Raw genomic sequence first — 23,782 nt, 5'->3', positions numbered from 1 at the left:
GGAGCGCCACCATAGAATGTGCTGGAGGACCCTTGAGGAAAGGATCTAACAGCTGAGAGAAGTGGCAGAATTATTGGAGATACTCTTTGGGAGGGATGGACAGCATGATAATGACCCCAACAAGGTCAGGTGCACAGGGCAAATGTTGTGGAGCCTGGCAAACCTGGGGCCATCCCAATACCCCACCTTTATTGCAATAATTAATGCCCATAATAACCAAAAGACAGTGGGTTCTGTCACCAACAAGCTTAGAAACTGTGAGAGTGTGATCAATGACCCCATGCAGGATTATGTCTCTGCTGTTATTAAGGACCACAGAGGGAGATGAGGGAGGAGGTGAGGAGGAACAGTTCCCATATGGCACCAGTGCAAATCACAGGCCGCAGTCACGGCCCAACATTCCCCAGCTAGAGAGAGAGGATACACTGCACGGGCTGACCTGTGGTCCTTCCTTCATGACCATGGGGAAGACATGGGAATGTGGGATGGGAAACCCACTTCTGTCCTGGCAACACGGGTGTGGCAACTCAAGGAGGGAAACACCAACCAAGAGAGTTCTACTAAAGTGAAGGTAGCCTCAGCCTCCTGTGACCGAGCTGCCAGGTATAATCTGTCAGATCCCCTTGAAGGAACCTCTAGTATGTATGCCCAGGAAAGAAATGATAACCAGGGCTAGAGGGACACTGACTCTAGCCAGGAAGAGGCACAGCAAAAACAGATTTTCTGGATTGTGTGGACCCGATGGCCTGGCACATCAGAGCCACAAAAATATGATACCTTATTTGATACTTGTGGCATTCACATTTTCTGAAAAATTCTGTCGCCCAGGATTTTTTTCCTGGGAAGCAGAGAAGCCTCAGAGAAAAAGGAAAACAATAATTATCTCATTTTCTTCTCCTGTGTTTTGTTCCTTTGGAATGTGTTTGGAGATTTTTTATCAACAGGTGATTGTTTCATTGGTTTCTGGTGTGTTTTCACTCATTGGCCAATTAGGGCCAAGCTGTGTCAGGACTCTGAAGAGAGTCACGAGCTTTCATAATTAGCTTTTTAGCATTGTGTAAGTATCCTTCCTGTATTCTTTAGTATGGTTTAGTTTTGTATTCTTTAATATTATATAGTATCTTAAAATAATAAATTAGCCTTCTGAGAATATGAGGTCAGATTCATCATTCCTTCCTTCATCGGGGTACCCCACTAATACAATTGATATTGGCGTGCAGTGTATCCTGATGCCACCAGGACATGTGGGGGCAGAACCTGTTTCTGTTGCTGAGGTGAGGGGGGATCACAGCAATTGACCCTGTTGCGAGCCCAGGTGAGCCTGACTGGGAAGAAGTGGCCGAAACATCCTATTGTGACTGGCCCAGAGGCCCTGTGGATTCTGGGCATAGACTTCCTCTGGAACAACTTTACAAAGACCCAAAGGGACTCAGGTGGGCCTTCAGAATAGCTGCTGTAGAGGTAGAGGACATTAATCAATTAAACATCTTGCCTGGACTATCAGAAAACCCATCTGCAGTAGAACTCCTGAGGGTGGCAGAACAACAAGTGCCAATTGTCACCAATTACACCGCCAGCAATATTGAACAAATCGAGATTCTGTGATCCCATCCACAGAATGATCCATGAGCTGGAGAGCCAAGGGGTTGTCAGCAAGACCCACTCACCCTTCAACAGTCCCATCTGGCCTGTGCACAAGTCTGACAGAGAATGGAGATTGACTGGGGACTATCGTGCATTGAATGAAGTGACTCCACCACTGAGCGCTGCTGTGCCGGACATGCTGGAACTCCAGTACGAGCTGGAGTCCAAGGCAGCAAAGTGCTTTGCCACTACTGACATTGCCAACCCATTTTTCTCCAGTCCTTTGGCAACAGAATGCAGGCCTCAGTTTGCTTTCACCTGGAGGGGCGTGCAGTACACCTGGAACCGACTGCCCCAGGGGTGGAAGCACAGCCCCACCATCTGCCATGGACTGACCCAGGCTGCACTGGAAAAGGGTGAGGCTCCAGGACACCTGCAGTGCATTGAGGACATCATTGTGTGGGGGAACATGGCAATGGAAGTGTTTGAGAAAGGAGAGAGGATCATCCAGATTCTGCTGGAAGCCGGCTTCACCATGAAGAAGAGCAAAATCAAAGGACCTTCCCAAGAGATCCAATTCCTGGGAGTAAAGTGGCAGGATGGATGGTGTCAGATTCCCACTGAGATCATCAGTAAGATCCCAACAACGTCTCCATCAACCAGCAAGAAGGAAACACAAGCTTTCCAAGGTGCCATAGGCTTTTGGAGAATGCACATCCAGATCGTGAGCCCTCTATACCTGGTCACCCACAAGAAGAATGATTTCCACTGGGGCCCTGAGCAGCAACAAGCCTTTGCACAGATCAAGCAGGAGATCGCTCATGCAGTAGCCCTTGGCACAGTCAGGACAGGACCAGAGGTAAAGAACATGTTCTACTCTGCAGCCGGGAACCATGGCTTGTCCTGGAGCCTTTGGCAGAAGGTGCCTGGGGAGACTCGGGGACGACCACTGGGATTTTGGAGTCGTAGCTACAGAGGCTCTGAAGCCAACTACACTCCCACAGAGAAGGAAATCTTGGCTGCCTATGAAGGAGTCCAGGCTGCCTCGGAGGTAATAGGCACTGAAGCACAACTCCTCCTGGCACCCCGACTACCGGTGCTGGGCTGGATGTTAAAAGGCAAGGTTCCTTCCACTCACCATGCCACCAGTGCTACATGGAGCAAATGGATTGCTGTTATCACACAGCGTGCCCATATAGGTAAACTGATTTGCGCTAGTATTTTTGAGGTAATTACAAATTGGCCTGAAGGTGAACATTTTGGTGTCACAGATGGAGAACAAGAACCAGTGACACAGGCAGAAGAAGCTCCTCCATATAACCAACTGCCACCAGGGGAAACACGCTACACTCTTTTCACTGACGGTTCCTGTCGCATCGTAGGGATGAACCGGAAATGGAAAGCAGCCGTGTGGAGCCCCGCATGACAGGTTGCACAAGCTACCGAAGGAGAAGGTGGATCCAGCCAACTTGCTGAACTCAAAGCTGTTCAACTGGCCCTGGACATTGCTGAGAGAGAGAAGTGGCCGAAGCTCTACCTCTACACTGATTCATGGATGGTAGCCAATGCTCTGTGGGGATGGCTGGAGAGGTGGAAAAAGGCCAACTGGCAACATAGAGGAAAACCAATTTGGGCTGCTGAAGAGCGGAAAGACATCGCTACCAGGGTAGTGAGGCTACCTGTGAAAGTCTGCCATGTAGATGCCCATGTACCCAAGAGTAGGGCCAATGAGGTGCACCAAAACAATGAGCAGGTAGACCAAGCTGCAAAGATAGGGGTGTCCAAAATAGACCTAGATTTGGAACATAAGGGGGAGTTATTCCTAGCTAGATGGGCCCATGATGCCTCAGGCCACCAGGGCAGAGATGCCACCTATAAGTGGGCACAAGACCGAGGGGTGGATCTAACCATGGACAGTATTTCTCAGGTTATCCATGACTGTGAGACGTGTGCTGCCATCAAGCAGGCCAAGCGAGTGAAGCCCCTCTGGTACGATGGGCGGTGGTCCAAGTACAAGTATGGGGAGGCCTGGCAGATTGACTCCATCACACTGCCCCAGACAGGCCAGGACAAGCGCTACGTGCTGACCATGGTGGAAGCCACCACTGGATGTGTGGAAACCTACCCTGTGTCTCATGCTACAGCCTTGGAACACCATCCTGGGCCTTGAAAAGCAAGTTCTGTGGAGACATGGCACCCCTGAGAGGATTGAGTCAGACAACGGGACTCATTTCAAGAACAGCCTTATCAACACCTGGGCTAGGGAACATGGCATTGAGTGGGTGTACGATATCCCCTACCATGCACCAGCTGCAGGAAAAGTGGAGAGGCACAATGGACTACTAAAAACCCAGTTGAAAGCTTTGGGTGGGGGATCCTTCAAGAATTGGGAGCACCATTTAGCAAAGGCCATCTGGTTAGTCAACACCCGAGGTTCCACCAACTGAGCAGGTCCTGCCCAGTCTGAGTCCCTGAATGTAATAGAAGGAGACAAAGTCCCAGTGGTACATATCAGAGGTTTGTTAGGGAAGACTGTGTGGATCAATTCTGCCTCGAGTAGAGACAAACCCATTTGTGGGGTTGTCTTTGCTCAGGGACCAGGTTGCACGTGGTGGATAATGCAAAGAGATGGAACAACACGATGTTGTTGTTAAGGGAGATCTGATTGTGGGGTAAGAATGATGTGCAATATCACTGTTCATTGGATGTTACTGCCATTGTCTGTACATTAAACCATACAGACATGAGATAGAGGGAAATTTGTAAGTGTTGAAGGTCTGGGCAAGTGGAGGATGGAGAAGGAAATGTCTAAGTGTCGACGGTCTGAGCAAGTGATAGATGGAGCTTTAAGTGACTAAAGTGAAAAGGGGGAATCCTGCAGCTCTGTAATATAGGGCCTGGATTCAGTGGTCCAGTGTGGGGATGTGATGAAGGCATGATGGGTATTGCTTGTAATTTTGGGGGAAGAGATGGAAATTTTGTATGAATAATGCATGATGTGTTGCAGTATGTTGATGATATGGGGATAAGGGGTGGAATGTCCTGGGGTGACGTTATGATGCTTGTATCCCCATTCATCTGTCCTGTGCCTTTAAGACCGACTCTGAAGAGTAGAAGTTTTGTTTGGGTTTCTCTTATCAGGGACACAGAGATGAGCAGTACATGGGGCTGTTTTTTCACTTCTTGCTTTCAGCTTGCTGCTTTGCTTGCTCTCTTTTCTGCTCTCGCTTCTGCTCTGCTTTGGCCTCTGCTTATTAGCTAGTTTAGCTAAACAGTCCAAATTCCTTCCTGGACTGTTTCTCCTCTCCTGTTCCTGTGACCATCTCGAACCTGCTCCGGACTGGTATCCGGGAACACCGAAGGTTTGGCTGCAGCAGCTGCCCCAGCGCCGGAGGGACTGAGAACAGAGCAACCACCGCCGAAAGAGACTTTCTGATTTTGTCATCTTTCTCAGAGCGGTGTCATCGGGTATTGTTCATTTTGTGTGCTGGGGGGTGCTGTGCCTGAAATAAACAGGTTCTTTCCACCTCTCTCCAAGGAATTTTTTCCCGAACCGGTTGGGGGGAGGGGCCGTGTGGGTTTTCCTTTGCAGATTCTTTAACAAATTTGCCCTAAACCAGGACAGTCCTCAAGGTCCCCAACCTCCCCAGTGCCCCCAATGTCTCCAAGGTCCCCAACATCCCCAGTGCCCCCAAAGTCCCCAAGGTCCACAGCATCCCCAGTGCCCCCAAGGTCCCCAAGGTCCCCAAGGTCCCCAGTGCCCCAACATCTCCAGTGTCCCCAAGGTTTTCCAATGTCCCCAAGGTCCCCATCACCCCAACATCTCCAATGTCCCCAGTGTCCCATCACCCCAACATCTCCAGGGTCCCTAAGGTCCCCAATGTCCAAACATCTCCAATGTCCCCCAGGTTTTCCAATGTCCCCAAGGTCCCCATCACACCAACATCTCCAATGTCCCCAGTGTCCCATCACCCCAACATCTCCAAGGTCCCCAACATCTCCAATGTCCCCAATGTCCCATCACCCCAACATCTCCCATGTCCCCAGTGTCCCATCACCCCAACATCTCCAAGGTCCCCAACATCTCCAATGTCCCCAATGTCCCATCACCCCAACATCTCCAATGTCCAAACATCTCCAAGGTCCCCAAGGTTTCCAATGTCCCCAAGGTCCCCATCACCCCAACATCTCCAAGGTCCCCAATGTCCCAAACAGCCCCAACATCCTCCATATTCACAAGGTCCCCAAGGTCTCCAAGGTCCCAAACATCACCAGTGTCCCCAAGGTCCCCATCATCCCAATGTCCCCAGTGTCCTCCATACTCCCAAGGTCCTCAAGGTCCCCAATATCTCCAATGTCCCCAAGGTGCCATTGTAGCAGACATTTCTCCACAGAAATCCTTTCTTTCGGATTTCTGCTGCTTCTGGAGGCCAGAGGCTTCAGAAGACAAGGTAAACAATTATTATCAGCTGCTGTGGAATGCAACAGGGACACCTTGATTGGCTCATTTCCTATGTTTCTAATTAAGGGCCAATCACCAGTGCAAGCTAGGGGACTGAGTCCTTGGCCACAACTTTGTTATAGATTCTTTTCTATCTATTCTTAGCTAGCCTAGCTGCTCTGCAAACCTCTCTCTATATTCTATTAGTATAGTAATAATGTATTATATATAATATCTTAATAAATCAAGCCTTCTGATCAAGATACAGGATTCACCGTCTCTCTATCACCAGCTGCGACCCACTCAGGTGCGGTAATATGCCATCACCCCAACATCTCCAATGTCCCCAAGGTCCCATCACCCCAACATCTCCAAGGGTCCCAACACCCTCCATATTCCCAAGGTCCCAAAGGTCCCCAACATTCTCCAATGTCCCAAAGCCCCATGTCTCCAAGGTCCCCATCACCCCAATGTCCCCAAGGTCCCCAATGTCCCCATTGCCCTCAAAGGTCCCCAACGTCTCAGAGGTCCCCGAGGCCCCATCACCCCAACATCTCCAATGTCCCCAACGCCCTCCATATTCCCGAGGTCCCAAAGGTCCCCAGCTGTCTCCAATGTCCCAAGGTCTCCAATGTCCCCAGTATCCCCAAAGTCCCATCACCCCAACAACTCCAAGGTTCCCAATATTCCCAAAATCCCAAAGGTCCCCAACATCTCCAATGTCCCCAAGCTCCCCAAGGTCCCCAAGTTCCCCATCACCCAACATCTCCAATGTCCCCAAGCTCCCCAACATCTCCAATGTCCCAAAGGTCCCCAAAATCTCCATGATTCCCAAGGTCCCCATCACCCCAACATGCCCAATGTCCACAAGGTCTCTAAGGTCCCCAAAATCTCCAATGTCCCCAGTGTTCCAATGTCCCCATCACCCCAACATCTCCAGTGTGCCCAAGGTCCCCAATGTCCAAACATCTCCAATGTCCCCCAGGTTTTCCAATGTCCCCAAGGTCCCCATCACACCAACATCTCCAATGTCCCCAGTGTCCCATCACCCCAACATCTCCAAGGTCCCCAACATCTCCAATGTCCCCAATGTCCCATCACCCCAACATCTCCCATGTCCCCAGTGTCCCATCACCCCAACATCTCCAAGGTCCCCAACATCTCCAATGTCCCCAATGTCCCATCACCCCAACATCTCCAATGTCCAAACATCTCCAAGGTCCCCAAGGTTTCCAATGTCCCCAAGGTCCCCATCACCCCAACATCTCCAAGGTCCCCAATGTCCCAAACAGCCCCAACATCCTCCATATTCACAAGGTCCCCAAGGTCTCCAAGGTCCCAAACATCACCAGTGTCCCCAAGGTCCCCATCATCCCAATGTCCCCAGTGTCCTCCATACTCCCAAGGTCCTCAAGGTCCCCAATATCTCCAATGTCCCCAAGGTGCCATTGTAGCAGACATTTCTCCACAGAAATCCTTTCTTTCGGATTTCTGCTGCTTCTGGAGGCCAGAGGCTTCAGAAGACAAGGTAAACAATTATTATCAGCTGCTGTGGAATGCAACAGGGACACCTTGATTGGCTCATTTCCTATGTTTCTAATTAAGGGCCAATCACCAGTGCAAGCTAGGGGACTGAGTCCTTGGCCACAACTTTGTTATAGATTCTTTTCTATCTATTCTTAGCTAGCCTAGCTGCTCTGCAAACCTCTCTCTATATTCTATTAGTATAGTAATAATGTATTATATATAATATCTTAATAAATCAAGCCTTCTGATCAAGATACAGGATTCACCGTCTCTCTATCACCAGCTGCGACCCACTCAGGTGCGGTAATATGCCATCACCCCAACATCTCCAATGTCCCCAAGGTCCCATCACCCCAACATCTCCAAGGGTCCCAACACCCTCCATATTCCCAAGGTCCCAAAGGTCCCCAACATTCTCCAATGTCCCAAAGCCCCATGTCTCCAAGGTCCCCATCACCCCAATGTCCCCAAGGTCCCCAATGTCCCCATTGCCCTCAAAGGTCCCCAACGTCTCAGAGGTCCCCGAGGCCCCATCACCCCAACATCTCCAATGTCCCCAACGCCCTCCATATTCCCGAGGTCCCAAAGGTCCCCAGCTGTCTCCAATGTCCCAAGGTCTCCAATGTCCCCAGTATCCCCAAAGTCCCATCACCCCAACAACTCCAAGGTTCCCAATATTCCCAAAATCCCAAAGGTCCCCAACATCTCCAATGTCCCCAAGCTCCCCAAGGTCCCCAAGTTCCCCATCACCCAACATCTCCAATGTCCCCAAGCTCCCCAACATCTCCAATGTCCCAAAGGTCCCCAAAATCTCCATGATTCCCAAGGTCCCCATCACCCCAACATGCCCAATGTCCACAAGGTCTCTAAGGTCCCCAAAATCTCCAATGTCCCCAGTGTTCCAATGTCCCCATCACCCCAACATCTCCAGTGTGCCCAAGGTCCCCAATGTCCAAACATCTCCAATGTCCCCCAGGTTTTCCAATGTCCCCAAGGTCCCCATCACACCAACATCTCCAATGTCCCCAGTGTCCCATCACCCCAACATCTCCAAGGTCCCCAACATCTCCAATGTCCCCAATGTCCCATCACCCCAACATCTCCCATGTCCCCAGTGTCCCATCACCCCAACATCTCCAAGGTCCCCAACATCTCCAATGTCCCCAATGTCCCATCACCCCAACATCTCCAATGTCCAAACATCTCCAAGGTCCCCAAGGTTTCCAATGTCCCCAAGGTCCCCATCACCCCAACATCTCCAAGGTCCCCAATGTCCCAAACAGCCCCAACATCCTCCATATTCACAAGGTCCCCAAGGTCTCCAAGGTCCCAAACATCACCAGTGTCCCCAAGGTCCCCATCATCCCAATGTCCCCAGTGTCCTCCATACTCCCAAGGTCCTCAAGGTCCCCAATATCTCCAATGTCCCCAAGGTGCCATTGTAGCAGACATTTCTCCACAGAAATCCTTTCTTTCGGATTTCTGCTGCTTCTGGAGGCCAGAGGCTTCAGAAGACAAGGTAAACAATTATTATCAGCTGCTGTGGAATGCAACAGGGACACCTTGATTGGCTCATTTCCTATGTTTCTAATTAAGGGCCAATCACCAGTGCAAGCTAGGGGACTGAGTCCTTGGCCACAACTTTGTTATAGATTCTTTTCTATCTATTCTTAGCTAGCCTAGCTGCTCTGCAAACCTCTCTCTATATTCTATTAGTATAGTAATAATGTATTATATATAATATCTTAATAAATCAAGCCTTCTGATCAAGATACAGGATTCACCGTCTCTCTATCACCAGCTGCGACCCACTCAGGTGCGGTAATATGCCATCACCCCAACATCTCCAATGTCCCCAAGGTCCCATCACCCCAACATCTCCAAGGGTCCCAACACCCTCCATATTCCCAAGGTCCCAAAGGTCCCCAACATTCTCCAATGTCCCAAAGCCCCATGTCTCCAAGGTCCCCATCACCCCAATGTCCCCAAGGTCCCCAATGTCCCCATTGCCCTCAAAGGTCCCCAACGTCTCAGAGGTCCCCGAGGCCCCATCACCCCAACATCTCCAATGTCCCCAACGCCCTCCATATTCCCGAGGTCCCAAAGGTCCCCAGCTGTCTCCAATGTCCCAAGGTCTCCAATGTCCCCAGTATCCCCAAAGTCCCATCACCCCAACAACTCCAAGGTTCCCAATATTCCCAAAATCCCAAAGGTCTCCAACATCTCCAATGTCCCCAAGCTCCCCAAGGTCCCCAAGTTCCCCATCACCCAACATCTCCAATGTCCCCAAGCTCCCCAACATCTCCAATGTCCCAAAGGTCCCCAAAATCTCCATGATTCCCAAGGTCCCCATCACCCCAACATGCCCAATGTCCACAAGGTCTCTAAGGTCCCCAAAATCTCCAATGTCCCCAGTGTTCCAATGTCCCCATCACCCCAACATCTCCAGTGTGCCCAAGGTCCCCATCATCCCAATGTCCCCAAAGTCTCCAGTGTCCCCATCACCCCAACATCTCCAATGTCCCCAGTGTCCCATCACCCCAACATCTCCAAGGTCCCCAATGTCCCCAATGTCCAAACATCTCCAATGTCCCCAAGGTTTTCCAATGTCCCCAAGGTCCCAATCACCCAACATCTCCAAGGTCCCCAGTGTCCCCAAGGTCCCCAAGATCCCCATCACCCCAACATCTCCAACATCTCCAAGGTCCCCAAGGTCTCCAAGGTCTCCTCACTCGTGTCTCCTCTCCCCCAGGCTTGTCCCCGGTGTCCTGCCACCCAGTCCTGGCGGGTGACGCGCTGCTCCTGGTGGTGGCCCAGCTGCCCAGGGTGTTCCTGTGGGGGGCCAGTGGCTTCGCGCCGCATGCGGACATCCCGCACGGTGACATCCCGCACAGGGGCGTCCCACAAGGGGACATCCCGCACAGGGACATCCCACACATGGACATCCCACACTGGGACATCCCGCACGTGGACGTCCCGCACAGGGACATCCTGCACGTGGACATCCCGCACGTGGACATCCCACACAGGGACATGTGGTTATGGGGGTCCATCAGGGTTATGGGGTCATGTGGTTATGGGGGTCCATCAAGATCATGGGAGTAACCAGGGTCATGGTGTTATGGGGTTCCATCAGGGCCATGGGGTTATGGGGTTCCATCAAGGTTATGTGGTTATGGGGGTCCATCAGGGTGATGTGGTTATGGAGGTCCATCAAGGTTATGGGGTTATGGAGGTCCATCACGGTCATGTGGTTATGGGGTTCTGTCATAGGAAGGAGACCAGGACACCAGGTGGTTCATCACAGGCCCCGTTTATTGAAGAAAGCATCAAACACTTATACAGCAAATAATAAGCTCATGAATATTCTATAAGCCAAGCAATCTATTGGTTAAACTATACCATGAACTCTTCCTCATTCCTTAGGGATTACATCTCTCTTTTCTCATGTCTCTTTCACTATTTGTTATCCTACTACAGCTAGGCCCAAGGACACGCTATCTCACAGGTGCAGGACTTGGAATTAGCCACGGTTTTGTACTTTTCCAATCTCCAGCCTCCTAAATTTCCCAACACTTCCCCTGTTTTTATTTCTTATGAAAAGCAAAATTCTATGGGTTAACTGTGTCACACTCTTTGCAACACAAAATAGGCAATTCTAACAACTAAACAGTATTTCAAACAGTATTCTCCACTAGCAAGGTTTCTCTCTTACAAGGGATCTAAGCCAGGGAAACAAACCAAAAAGGCTATCACTATTTATAGGATATGCTATATAACAGATACAAAAAGAATTCTATGTGCTACAAGGCTCAAACCAAACTCAGGTGTGCTAATACAACTTACAAAAATAAGCTAAAGGAGTAACATGTGCGCAGGTTTCACCCGTGTCAATTGTCTGGTCAGTTTGCTTTCTATTCTCAAACAGCAGATATACTTCAAACAGGAATGGCTCTACTCACAAATGCTTCTGATTGTCGTTTTTTAACTAGAGTTTCTCTGATGTTCACAACAACACTTTGCACACAAGTCATAAAAATAAACGCCTATCATAAAAGTATAGATCTATCTAACATCACTTTAACTTAATAGTACCTAGACTTAAAATACTTAAACTTAAAACATTTAAACTTAATAGAACTTAACATTACTTAAACTTATCTTTACTTAAACTTAACAGATTTTTAAATCAACAGAACTTACATGTAAAATCACTTAAATCTAACAAAACTTAAACAAAACTTAACTGACTTTAAATTCTACATAACTTAAACCTAATTTAATTTAAACAGAATCTAGCTTTATTTAAAATTAATAACACTTATACTTAACAGGAGATAAACTTAACAAAACTAAACCTTAACAGTATTCAACATTTGATGGCACTTAATAGATAATTTAACTTAAACTACTTAGCAACGGATAATACTTACTATAGAAATAAAATATAGCATTTACTATAACTTACTTACAGGCCTGATTCTAAAATACTAAACTTAAACAAGTTTCTTCACGTATTTGCTGCAGCATTTTTATACTTGAATGCACTTAAACATAAGAAGTTTGTTCAAGGTATACCTGTGGAAAAATGCTTTTAAATTCAGTGCTTGCTTTTATTTTTATCACATCTAAACAAAGCTTAAAAAATACAAAAACCACACTCATTATATCTTACTTCTACAACCACTTTAAAACATTTTTAACATTTTTAAATTTTTTCAAAATATAATTTCAGAGTTTAATGTTCTACTGACTGAGTTAGTTGGGCTTCTGATATTTAAAGTCTCTTTTACAGTCTCTGCTAGGAAAAACAAAAAGTCCTTTTAACTTAGGTGAAAAACGTCTTGACCGTAATGGTCCTCAGTGTCCTTTGTTTATTATCACTGGCTTCTTAATTGCAGTAGGAATCTTTTCTTTTGTTGACAAGAGTTACATTTATTAAGCTGTTAGGTCTCACACTGAAGCTTTTGCCGGCTGCGGGGCAGAGGGAGAGCGCTCCTGCTGCAAGAAGCGCTCCGGTCCCGCAGCGCTTGTGTCGGAGGGGGCGAACCTCCCGTGGCTGCCGCCGCTGCCGCCGCTGCAGCGCAGCATTTCAGGCGGCCGCTCGCCGCAGCTGCTCCCCATGGCGGAGCGCCCATGCCGAGTTCGGAGCAGCACAGCCTCGCAGGCGTCCCGAGCCGCAGCTGCTGCTGTGCACTCAGAGACATGCTGAAGTGTATTGTATATCGCTCGCTATGGCTTGCTCAGTTTCTTTGCTGACTTACCATCTTCTAACACTGCTTCCCACAGTATATCCCCAGATTTTCTACATTCCGAAAGTTCATGTGGGTTAAGGAAAGTTTCTTCAGCGTATCTGTAGGATAATAACAAATCTATCCCCTTTATCCCTCGCCATTCTAGATACGCGGTGGATGACTTATATGCTGCTTGCCTTTACATACCTCTTTCATGAGCGCTCTTGCAGCTTTCCAGACTCCAGCAGCATGTGGATGGCTTGAGTCACCGATGTGAACCCCAAGGGTGCTTAAAAACTCCGGCACCGTCCCGGCTGCAACAGGACCCAGCTCCAAATTCCTTGACCGTGGCGTGTTCTCCCCCTTTTTCTTTTAGTCGAGACGAGGGGTCAGCGTTCGGGGTCAACCATTTGTCGTCGAAGGGGACCAGGACACCAGGTGGTTCATCACAGGTCCCGTTTATTAAAGAAAGCATCAAACACTTATACAGCAAATAATAAGCTCATGAATATTCTGTAAGCCAAGCAATCTATTGGTTAAACTATACCATGAACTCTTCCTCATTCCTTAGGGGTTACATCTCTCTTTTCTCATGTCTCTTTCACTATTTGTTATCCTACTACAGCTAGGCCCAAGGACACGCTATCTCACAGGTGCAGGACTTGGAATTAGCCACAGTTTTGTACTTTTCCAGTCTCTAGCAGCTAAATTCCCAACTCCTCTGCCCTGCCCCTGATCCTCACAGCCTGTCCTGTTTCCATCATCCCTCCATTGCCAGGGACTTTCTGGGACAAGGAAGCTCTGCTCTGGCTATAGAGGGAGGCCCAGGTGCCACCACCTCAGTGGGAACCACAACTCATCAGGTTTGTGTCCTTTGGGGGTCAGGAACTGGTGAGACTCAGAGGCACAGAAAGTTTCTCTTCATGGCCAACAGATCATAGTTGAACAGGATACAATTTAATAACAATCACAGCTACGTGCAACCTCCCAGCAGTATCTGATGAGTGCACCATTCACGAGTGATTTCCATACTAAAATTATTTAGACAAACATGGTTCTATGATCGATGTAAACACAATTAAGTCCTGGTATCAGGATGTTCATCCTGGTGTGGGTGTAAAACAGCTTGAACGATTCCTGATTTGCAAAGCTGCCAGTGGGGAATGGAGAAAGGGAGGTCAGGCTGCTCTTGGTGGTGAGGAAATGCTGAAACCAGCCTGACACATTTCACCTCCTCATGTCCTGGCTGATCTCCCCTCTTTCCCCTTGCACCCATTGGCTTTTGTCTCCCCCCAGCCCCCGGTGAAGAGCCTGGCTCTGTGTTCTCCATCCCCTCCTGGCTGGCACTGCCAGGCTGGGATGAGGAGCCCCTCAGCCTTCCCTACTCTGGGCTGGACAAGCCCAGCTCCCTCAGCCTCTGCTCACAGCCCAAGGGCTCCAGCCCAACCTTGGAGGCCCTTCCCAGACCCTGCTCCAGCTGCCAGACATCTTTCCTGCCCTGGTCAACCCAACCCAGGCCACAGTGACATGAATAATCCCCGTCCTTTATGTCCTGGTCACACAGTCCTGGCCCCTTGTCCCCATGTCAGGCTCTGGGGTGGATCCTGAGGAACATCCTTTGGTGGAGGCTGTGGCTCCAGGTGGGCCGGGGGGATCCCGGGGGACAGGGACCCTGCTGGGCATGGACAGCATTGGACTTGTTGGGAGAAACAGTGAGGGGGAGCTGGGGCAGAGTGACCAAACCAGTGACCTGACACCGCCCTGCTGGGATGTCACACAGCCCCTCTGGGATGTCACAGCTTGCACTGTGATGTCATAGTCTGATCTCTAATGTCACACAGCTGGTCTCTGATGTCACAGCCAACTCTGTGATCTCCTAGTTGCTCTCTGATGTCAGACCGCTGCCCTGTGCTGTCACAGCTTGCTCTGTGATGTCATAAATGCAATCTATGATGCTGTAGCTTCTCCATGACTTCCCATTCTGCACTCTGTGATATCATAGCCCACTCTATGACTTCATGCCCTGGGCATAGAGAAGCAGCTACTGGCAGGGACAGCTCCAGGCAGCAGAGCCCTGGGCAAGCAGTGGGGGGAAAGTGCCCCCACGCTGTGCTGGGATATTTCAAGTCCTCTCCAAACCCAAATATTCCATGGTTCCTTTTTTTACAGATCCCCATGCCAAGACACAGAAAATGTTCAACAGCAGCTCCATCAGGCACTTCCTCCTGCTGGCATTGGCAGACATGCGGCAGCTGCAGCTCCTGCACTTCTGCCTCTTGCTGGGCATCTCCCTGTCTGTAGGCATTGGGATGTTCCAGCTTTAGGATATCATTCCAGGAGCTGCAGCTGCATTTTCCTGCAGCCAGAGGTTCCTGTGCCAAGGGCTGGCAGTGATTCTGCCCCAGGCACTTCTCAGCACCTTCCCAGCCCTGACTGATTGAAGCTCTCTTTGCCTCTGTGCTGGGCCCAGGGTGGCTGCAGGCAGTGTCCCAGCCCTGCTGGGCTGGCAGGAGAGCTGCTCATCAAGAGAAATGTGCTTTTGAAGCTCCTCTTGGTTACCAGGAGCTGCCTCTGTGCCAGCAGCCCAGCCCAGCTCATCAGCACAGACACAGCACAAGGACTTTAATGAGCCTCTGGGGCTTTGTGCTCAGGCCCTGAACATCAGTCCCTGAGAGGGAGCTGAAGAAACTTCTCTAGATCTCCAAGTCAGAATCTAACTCCAAAGTTTCTTGGACTTTTAATGGGTCCCACTGAGGAGCACAAATGAGAAAGTGTCCCCAGGCAGAGCAGAGAACTGCAGGCAGTGATGGCAGGGGGGGACAACGAGAAGCCAAGTCTTGGTTCCCTGGGGCACAGCAGGGTCTGTTCCACCAAGTGCTGTGAGGAGACACCTTGTCCTGAGGCCCTGGGACCTCCTGGCACAGCCCCAGCCAGGCTGGGCACTGTCAGCCCCTTGTCCTGCCCTCAGCATATCCCCCTAGCCCACATCCCAGTGGCCTCAAGGATCTGCTGGAAGGAGTCCCTGGGGAGCCTTGCTCAGCAATGGCCCTGGGGGCTCCTGAATGCTCCCTGCAGGGACTGCAGGTTTTTCAAAAACTTTGGGTTTGGCTTTTGCCTTGGAGTCTCTGAGAGCTTTGTGCAATCATGGCCTCCAATTATCTGTGGTAATTATTCCCTGGAGAGGCTTTCTAAGTAACAACACTCAGTGGGGCTCATTAATACTAGAGGGTACTTCAGTTATTTTAAGGTATTTGGTTTTTCCCTTTTGATACACACTGTGTGAGAGGTTTTGCAATCATGGCCCCAGTTATCTGCTTTAATGAGTCCCTGGAGAGCTTTGTACTGACACTCAGTGGGGCTCATTAATGTCTTGAGATACTCAAGATTTTTAGGGTACTTTTTGGATTTTAGTATACTTTTAGGTTTTAGGTACTTTTAAGGAATTTCCTTCCAGTATTGAGTGTCTGAGAGGTTTTTGTGCCATCCTGGCCTCCAATTCTGTTGTCCGAGTTGTCCATGAGGAGTCTGTGTTGGGTATCTTCCCCCTTTCTGTTTTACAACCAAGATGGAACTGAAAGAATTTTTTAAGACTTTCTAAAAGCATCCAAACAAACATGGGACAATTAACAATACAGCAACAACCACTAAGAGAATGAACAGTCCTGTTTTAGCTAGACATCATCCAACCCTTTAGTCCCTTGGATTGGAAGAGTTTATTGAACAAGTTGTTGTTTTCCACTTGAAGCTTCTTGAACCCTTCATTCAGTACTTGAATGCTCTTGTGGATTGACTTGCTTTGGCTGGAAAGTTTCTTACAACACAGCTCTCGGAGTCTACATAGCCATACCCATGTGCGCAGAGTAAAAACTCTATCGCTGTTCTGCGAGATGGCATGTCTGATGGTTTCTATGTCTGACAGCAGGCCACTTAATGTGAGGAAGGTAGCATTGGTTTGCTTACTTAACAGGCACCCAAGATGGTCTAATTGTCCTAAAGCTTTAGCTGCAGGCACCCAAGGTAGTCCAAATTGGGGTTGCTACCACCCGATATCTGGATTAAAGCTTTCAAAGCCATCTCTTTGATATCATCCAATACTTCTCTCAGGATACCTGCTGCTTGATCATCTGGTAGGCTGTGTTGTCCTTCTCCAGCTGGATGGTTGATTGTCAATTCTGCCCTTGCCTCATTATTAGCATAGTCTGCTATTAATTGATTTAGTAAACACTTCCATCCCCCTTTGCACAGGGTGTATTCTGTAGGTGACAACAACATGGTCATAATATATTTTAAATCATAGGGGGTTAAGACATGCTGTAAACATGGCTCTCATTAGGTCATTAAAACAAGGTAAGTCCTTCCTATGCTCTTTAGCTGCCCTGCACAGATCCTTGATTTCCCCGTAAATCAATGGCTGATACCTGGGATTCTGCCCCCTTCTTTCATAACATATGGGCGCAAAGGGAGTTTTGAGACTATTGGCCAGTCTCCTTCCTTAACTGCTTCTTGCTGGATTCTTTCCTAGGGGTCTTCTGGGGTTGAGGGGAAAGGTGGCTCTGGGAATCCAAACTGTCTTCTGGAGAGGAAGAATAACTTGGAGCAGAAACTTTTAGATTAGAAATAGTGTGACAGTTGGGCTTAGTATCTTTGACTATGGGTGTTATATTGTTGCTGGACGGTGAGGCAAAGGGCACTGCTATTTTGTCAGGTATTCCAGGCCTTGATTTAGGATGGCAGACTTCTGGGGTGGAGTTCTGGAGGCATGTCCCAGGGTGAAGATGGAATGATTGACAGTGGGGACATGACCTGCCGTTGTGGGGGTGGAGTCTGGAGATTTGTTGAGGGCGGAAGAGAAGGTTGTGGTAGCAGGAAGTGGAGAAGCCAAGATGGAGGGAGAATGGTCGGGCTCCCAAGTCACATTCAGGCTCCTTCCATCTTGACTCTCCAGGGCATGATGCTCCAAGACTGCGTGGCCATTGCCATCTTGGACCATCATAAAAGGTCTGAGAAAGGCATGTTTGAGGGGAGGTCCCACTTTAGGAGTGACCAATGGATTGAGTTTTCAACATGTTTCTTGCTGGTAAAGGGTCTCAAATTTGGTGTGGAAAATGGGGAGCATGCGGGGTGCAATGGGGTCCTTCTTGATTGAAAGATTGTACAGTTTAACTCCCACTGAGTCCCAAAATTCAGTGGTATGGATTTTGTCAGCAGAGTCCTCTGGAAAACTTTTAAACATCCACCTCATGACTGATTTTAATTCATTCTTTGAAAATATGATGTCATGATCAGTGAGAATGAAAGGATCCATATATGCTCCTTTCTACTTTGGACATCTGGCTTCCCATTTTTCCTTTTCTTTCCCCTATGGGGAAGAGCCACCAGAACACCCCAAATCAATAATGGGATGTGGGCGCATCTTGTAAAAACAAAGTGGCAAAATGGGCAATAAATGTCTTGCATTTCCCCAAACCCACCTGCAATCCTATGCAGGTGAAACCATCATTGTCCCTGCTGATCCTGGCCGAGGTCCCTTGAAGAAATGATGAATCCACCGGGCCCGGCACAATCCAAAATCCCAGGAAGCACTGGCCTATCCATCAGCTAACCCCAGCTGACATGACTGACACAGGGAGCCCTGAATGTCATGGTCCCTGTTCGGATGCCAATTCTCACAATGAAGGTGGCTGCAACAAATCTCTCTGGTTCTCCTGACTTCAGGGCAAGGGTGGCAAAAAGGAAAAGGAGCAGGATCAATGGAGTTGTTTAAAAGGAACTTTATTAACAGGGTGAAAAACTATAAAAATGGAGAAGTTGAGAACAGTATGAGGGGCAGGATCCAAAGATCCAAGACTAAGAGGAAGCAAAAACATGTACGCTTGGAGGTAGAACACTCTAGAACAATAACTATATAAGGGAAACAAGTAACCAATAGGGGAATAGAATTTGGACAACTTAGCATAACAACACTAAAGGCTTATGGGGGAACTCTCAAGCTCACCTTGACCTGACAGAGCCCTGCTGGGATGTCACACAGCCCCTCTGTGATATCACAGCCTGCTCTGTGAGGTCACAGCCCATTCTCTAATGTCACACAGATGGTATCTGATGTCCCAGCCAGCTTTGTGACATCACAGTCTTCTCTGTGACATCAGAACTCTGCCCTATGATGTCACAGCTGGCTCTGTGATGTCACAGAGGCTGTATCTCATGTCATAGATGCTCAATGACCTCACATAATCCACTCTGTGATGTCATAGACCACTCTGTGACCTCATGTTACCAGATGATAAATTGTCTCCACCAGGTGACCTGACACCTGGAGCTTGTTCTCCACAACCCCAGGCCTCTGAAAACCACACAATGTCCATTGTGTGAGAAGGGGAACTGGAAGCTCACCACCCTCAGTGTCCTGCCAGTTCAGCCAGGCCCACTGGAACACTGGGGTCCACGAGCACCAGGGACCACCAGAGAGACCCCAGGACAGAACAACACATGGGTAATGGGGAGAGGAAATGTGGTAATGATTTTGGGGAAATGATTATCATATGTATTTTTAGTCCAAGCAATCAGTGAATATGTGATCAAAATAAAGAAAATAAACAGAAACTTTCCTGCTCTCAGCCTGCATGGCTTTGAGAGGAGCTCTCCCCTGTGCATCCAGCTGAGGATGCTGCTTCTTAATGCTATATTGGGATTAAGGAGTTTTCTGTTTTACCAAATTTTTGGTAACACTCCCACTGCCAAGAAAAGCTCTGTCTCCTGCTGTTCACAAACAGAGAAGGGCTGGTGGCAAGTGTGGGGCTCGGAGGCTGCCTGGGGCACAGTGACCATGGAATAATCAAGTTTTCAATGTTCTGTGAAAGAAGCAGAGGCAGCAACAAAACTTCTGCACTGGAATTAGGAAGGGAAAACTTTGGCCTGTTCAGGATGCTGATTTGGGGAGTACCAAATTGGCATCCTAATTTTTTGTAGGACACAGCCCTAAAAACAAAGTGGTCTGGAAAGGATGGACACATTTCAAGAAAGTAATCGTAAGGGGGAAGGAGCAGCCTGTCCCAGCGTGGCAAAAGATGAGCTGGTGAGGAAAATAACTGGCCTGGCTGGCCGTGAAGCTTTTGTGGGAACTCAGGGGAAAAAGAGTGAGCATCACCTTTAGAGTAGGTCGGGCAACTTAGGAAGTGTTCAAGGATGATGTTAGGTCATGCAGAAAGAAAAGTTGAGATGTGAAAGCTAAATTAGAGTTTAACCAGGACACTTCCATGAAAAATAATAGAAAATGTTTCTCTAAGTAAATAAATAGCAAACAATGGGATAAGGAGAACTACTCTTTATTGAATGCAGTGGAGAATATAGAAACTGAAGATGAGGAAAAAGCTGAGCTACTTAACACCTTGTTTATCTCAACTTTCAATATTAGGACAGGTTGTCTGCAGGACAAGTGTTCTCCTGAGCTGGTAGATGGGCACAGGGAGCAGAACAGCCCCTGGAATCCAGGAGGAAGCAGTTGGTGACCTGCTGAGCCACTCAGATGCTCACAGGTGTATCGGATCAGATGGGATCCATCCCAGGGGGATGAGGGAGCTGGTGGATGAGCTCCCCAAGCTGCTCTCCATCATTTACCATCAGTGCTGGCTCAGCAGGGAGTGTCGGATCTCATTTTTCTCTTTCTCTTTTGTTTTATGGTCGATTTATGTTTGCTGGTTGTCGGTTTCTCTTCTCGGCTGTTTTATGTTCGGAGATAGCTCAGGGATGCTACTTGCTCGGTTTCTCGGTTGTTTCAAAGACTTGGAAAGGCCCAGAGTGGCCTTGGACAGCCCGCGCTTCAAAGGACGAGGAGAGACTTCTGATCTTGTTTCGGTCTCAGTGTTTATTAATTGTTTATCTAAAAGATTTTCTTTCAGCTTGACAGAGGTCTGCACAGCAAGTCAGCCATGGGCACACTCTTCAGCCTCCGGGGCGATCACTTATCTTTATACCTAAAGTTACGTGTACAATATTTATGATTTTTCTCTAATACTTTCTACTCTTATTAACTGGTGTACTTTTAGTAAAGACTAATCTCAAAGTGCCACCATCACCACAGAAGATGGAGGCCAAGAAGAAGAAGAAGAAGGACAGGACACGCTCCAATTCTTCTATCTTACTTCTTTAGACCCCCCTGTACAGAAATCTTAAACCCTGTGTTCTACACCTTAATTAACCTATCCCTTCACCATTCACTTAGTGAAATCTTCCCAGTCCTCATACAGGTGTTATCTCCTGTGTAGGATTAAAGTCTTGTCACCAGACACTTCTGGCAACATTTCAGGACTCCCGAGCCCCCCAATGGTGCTCTCGGTCACTCTGCACCCTCATCCTGAGGTGCTGAGATCTCACATCTCCCCCTTCTGTTTGCACTAGGAAAACTTCTTTCGCTATTCGATTCATAGTGTGTTTTAAACATGCAAATATGCATGGGATAACAAGTATGAGGACTAGTAGAATTATTAAAACATAGAACTCTATTCTTAAAATTCTTCTCTAAATGGGAGAGATGTCAAAGAAGTCTACCTTTAAAATTCCTCTCCAAATGGGAGAGATATCAAAGAATTCTACTATACATTTTGCTTTTGCTGACTAATAGGTATATTACTCTCATTGCTTACTGCAATGAATGAAAGAATGATGCAGATAAGCATCATAAAACTCATGGCTTCGCTTCTATGTGAAATCATTGTTTCGCTTTTCTTTCAGGACTTTAACAGAGAATTCTTTTAAAGTCTTTAGTTTCTTTTTATTTCTCTTCTAAGTCGTCTTGTGCTATTTGAGTCTCGACTCTTGTCTGAGTACTCGTCTTTTTGTTTTTTGGATTTTGTTTCTTGGATCTGCGTTTTCATGTTCTCGCACTCGAAATAGTTTCACGTGTCGTACCGACACCTACGTCAGATCTCGCTCTGTGGAGACACAAGCGAAAGCCTTTCTCTCTACTAGGTGGCGCTGTCACCGGCCTCTCCAGGTCGGACGACAGCATGAGCTGGACTGCTTCTCGTTCTGTCAACTGCCGTGTTCGTGATCTCGTTTGAGACCATGTCTGCCTGGCTTTTAATTCAGCTGGAAATGGAGCTTGAACACCAGAACGTCTCCTTTGAAGGGAAGGGACTGGGACTCCGAGGGTTTTCCTTTAGAGGTACTAAGTTTGAAGAGGGTGTGGAGCTGCTGGGACATAGGAACTCGAGCACGGCTCTTCCTCGCCCGAGACGTCACGGGCCCGCCCCCGCCCGCGCTCTACTCTGCGCATGCGTGCTTTCTGAGCTTCTCTCTGTCTCTCTTGGGCTGACGTCACTCTCTCTCTTGTTCTACTTCTCAGGTCTCTTCTCTCGGTCTGCCCTTGACTCTGTCTCTGTGTCTATTCTTCTCGCCGGTGTGTACGGCCCGCCCTCCGCCGGCACTTGGGCCCGCCCCGCCCCGCAATTCGAGCTGAATTTGTCTGCGGGTTTTTGCGAGTTCTGCTCGCCGCGCGCGTCTCCGCTATTCTGCCGGCCGGAGCGGCCGCCACCCCCCGGCGCCGTGCTGACAAAAGCCGCACCGGGACTCGTGTCTCTTGGTATCTCTTCTCTCGCGCTCTCCGTCTGCTCTGCTGCTACCGCGCCGTGCCCCCGCGAGGAAGCGCCCCCCCCCCCCCGATTTCTTCTCTGTTTTCTTTTACTTCTCTTTTTGATCTTGACTCTCTTGTACTCTCTGGAGTTTCAGGACGCTTTAGGAGTTTCTTGGGGTTTCTGGGTTTTGGGACTGGGGCTTTAATATTTTTCTTGCTCTCTTTCTTCGAGAGCTCTTTCTTTTTGGCTTCTTAAGGCTAGAAATAATTTTTTTTTCTGGAGCTTTGCTCCCCTACTCTTCTGCTGAGGATGCAGAGCAACTTTTCGTTGCTCTCCCAGTCTTTTCGACTGAACTGGTATGCTTTTCTCTAGCATTACTCTTGCTGGCGAGAGCAGCTTTAACGCTGTCTCGTCTTTTTTTGTCATTAAGAAATATCAGTGCTTATTGATTTCTTGCTAAAACCCCACTTCGAATAGCAGGCATGTTTCGGCCAGTGGGTAATTAAGCTTTGCTCACAACAATAGTTGTTTTAATTCTTTCTTTGGGATCTCTTCTGTGTGTGCTTGAGTTACGCCTTGTAAGGCGGACAAAATTTCTCGTTGTTGTTGGGAGAGTGTGTGCATTTATGTTCTTATATTTTGACTTTCTCACTGAATCTGTCGTCAGAGTTGTCTGAAGCCTCCCGTCTCTGTCTAGCAGGTCACAGGAGAAGAATCCGGAGGCGCCTTCCGGTTCTGATCCGGGCTGCTCTGCTACGAATTGTCTTCGGTAGAAGCTGAGAGATGTAATTCTCAGTGACTGCTGTTTTTTGCAGACGCTTCTGGCTGTTTTTTTTTTTTCTTCTTTTTCTTTTTTCTTCAGGTTTCTCTCTTCAGGAGCTATCAGTGCTCTCTTGAGAATTCGTCTTAGATTGGAGCTGCTCTCTTTGTTCTTCAGCTCTTGAGCTTCAGCTCTTCAGGGCTGATCCCCCCCTGAAAGGGTTGGTGGGGAGTAGCCCAAGCAGGGAACGCCAGATGTCGGATCTCATTTTTCTCTTTCTCTTTTGTTTTATGGTCGATTTATGTTTGCTGGTTGTCAGTTTCTCTTCTCAGCTGTTTTATGTTCAGAGATAGCTCAGAGATGCTACTTGCTCAGTTTCTCAGTTGTTTCAAAGACTTAGAAAGGCCCAGAGTGGCCTTAGACAGCCCGCACTTCAAAAGACGAAGAGAGACTTCTGATCTTGTTTCAGTCTCAGTGTTTATTAATTGTTTATCTAAAAGATTTTCTTTCAGCTTGACAGAAGTCTGCACAGCAAGTCAGCCATGAGCACACTCTTCAGCCTCCGAAGCAGTCACTTATCTTTATACCTAAAGTTACGTGTACAATATTTATGATTTTTCTCTAATACTTTCTACTCTTATTAACTGGTGTACTTTTAGTAAAG

Source organism: Melospiza melodia, unplaced genomic scaffold, assembly GCF_035770615.1.
Source record: "Melospiza melodia melodia isolate bMelMel2 unplaced genomic scaffold, bMelMel2.pri scaffold_45, whole genome shotgun sequence".
Lineage (NCBI taxonomy): Eukaryota > Metazoa > Chordata > Aves > Passeriformes > Passerellidae > Melospiza > Melospiza melodia.
This window is presented reverse-complemented; position numbering follows the sequence as displayed.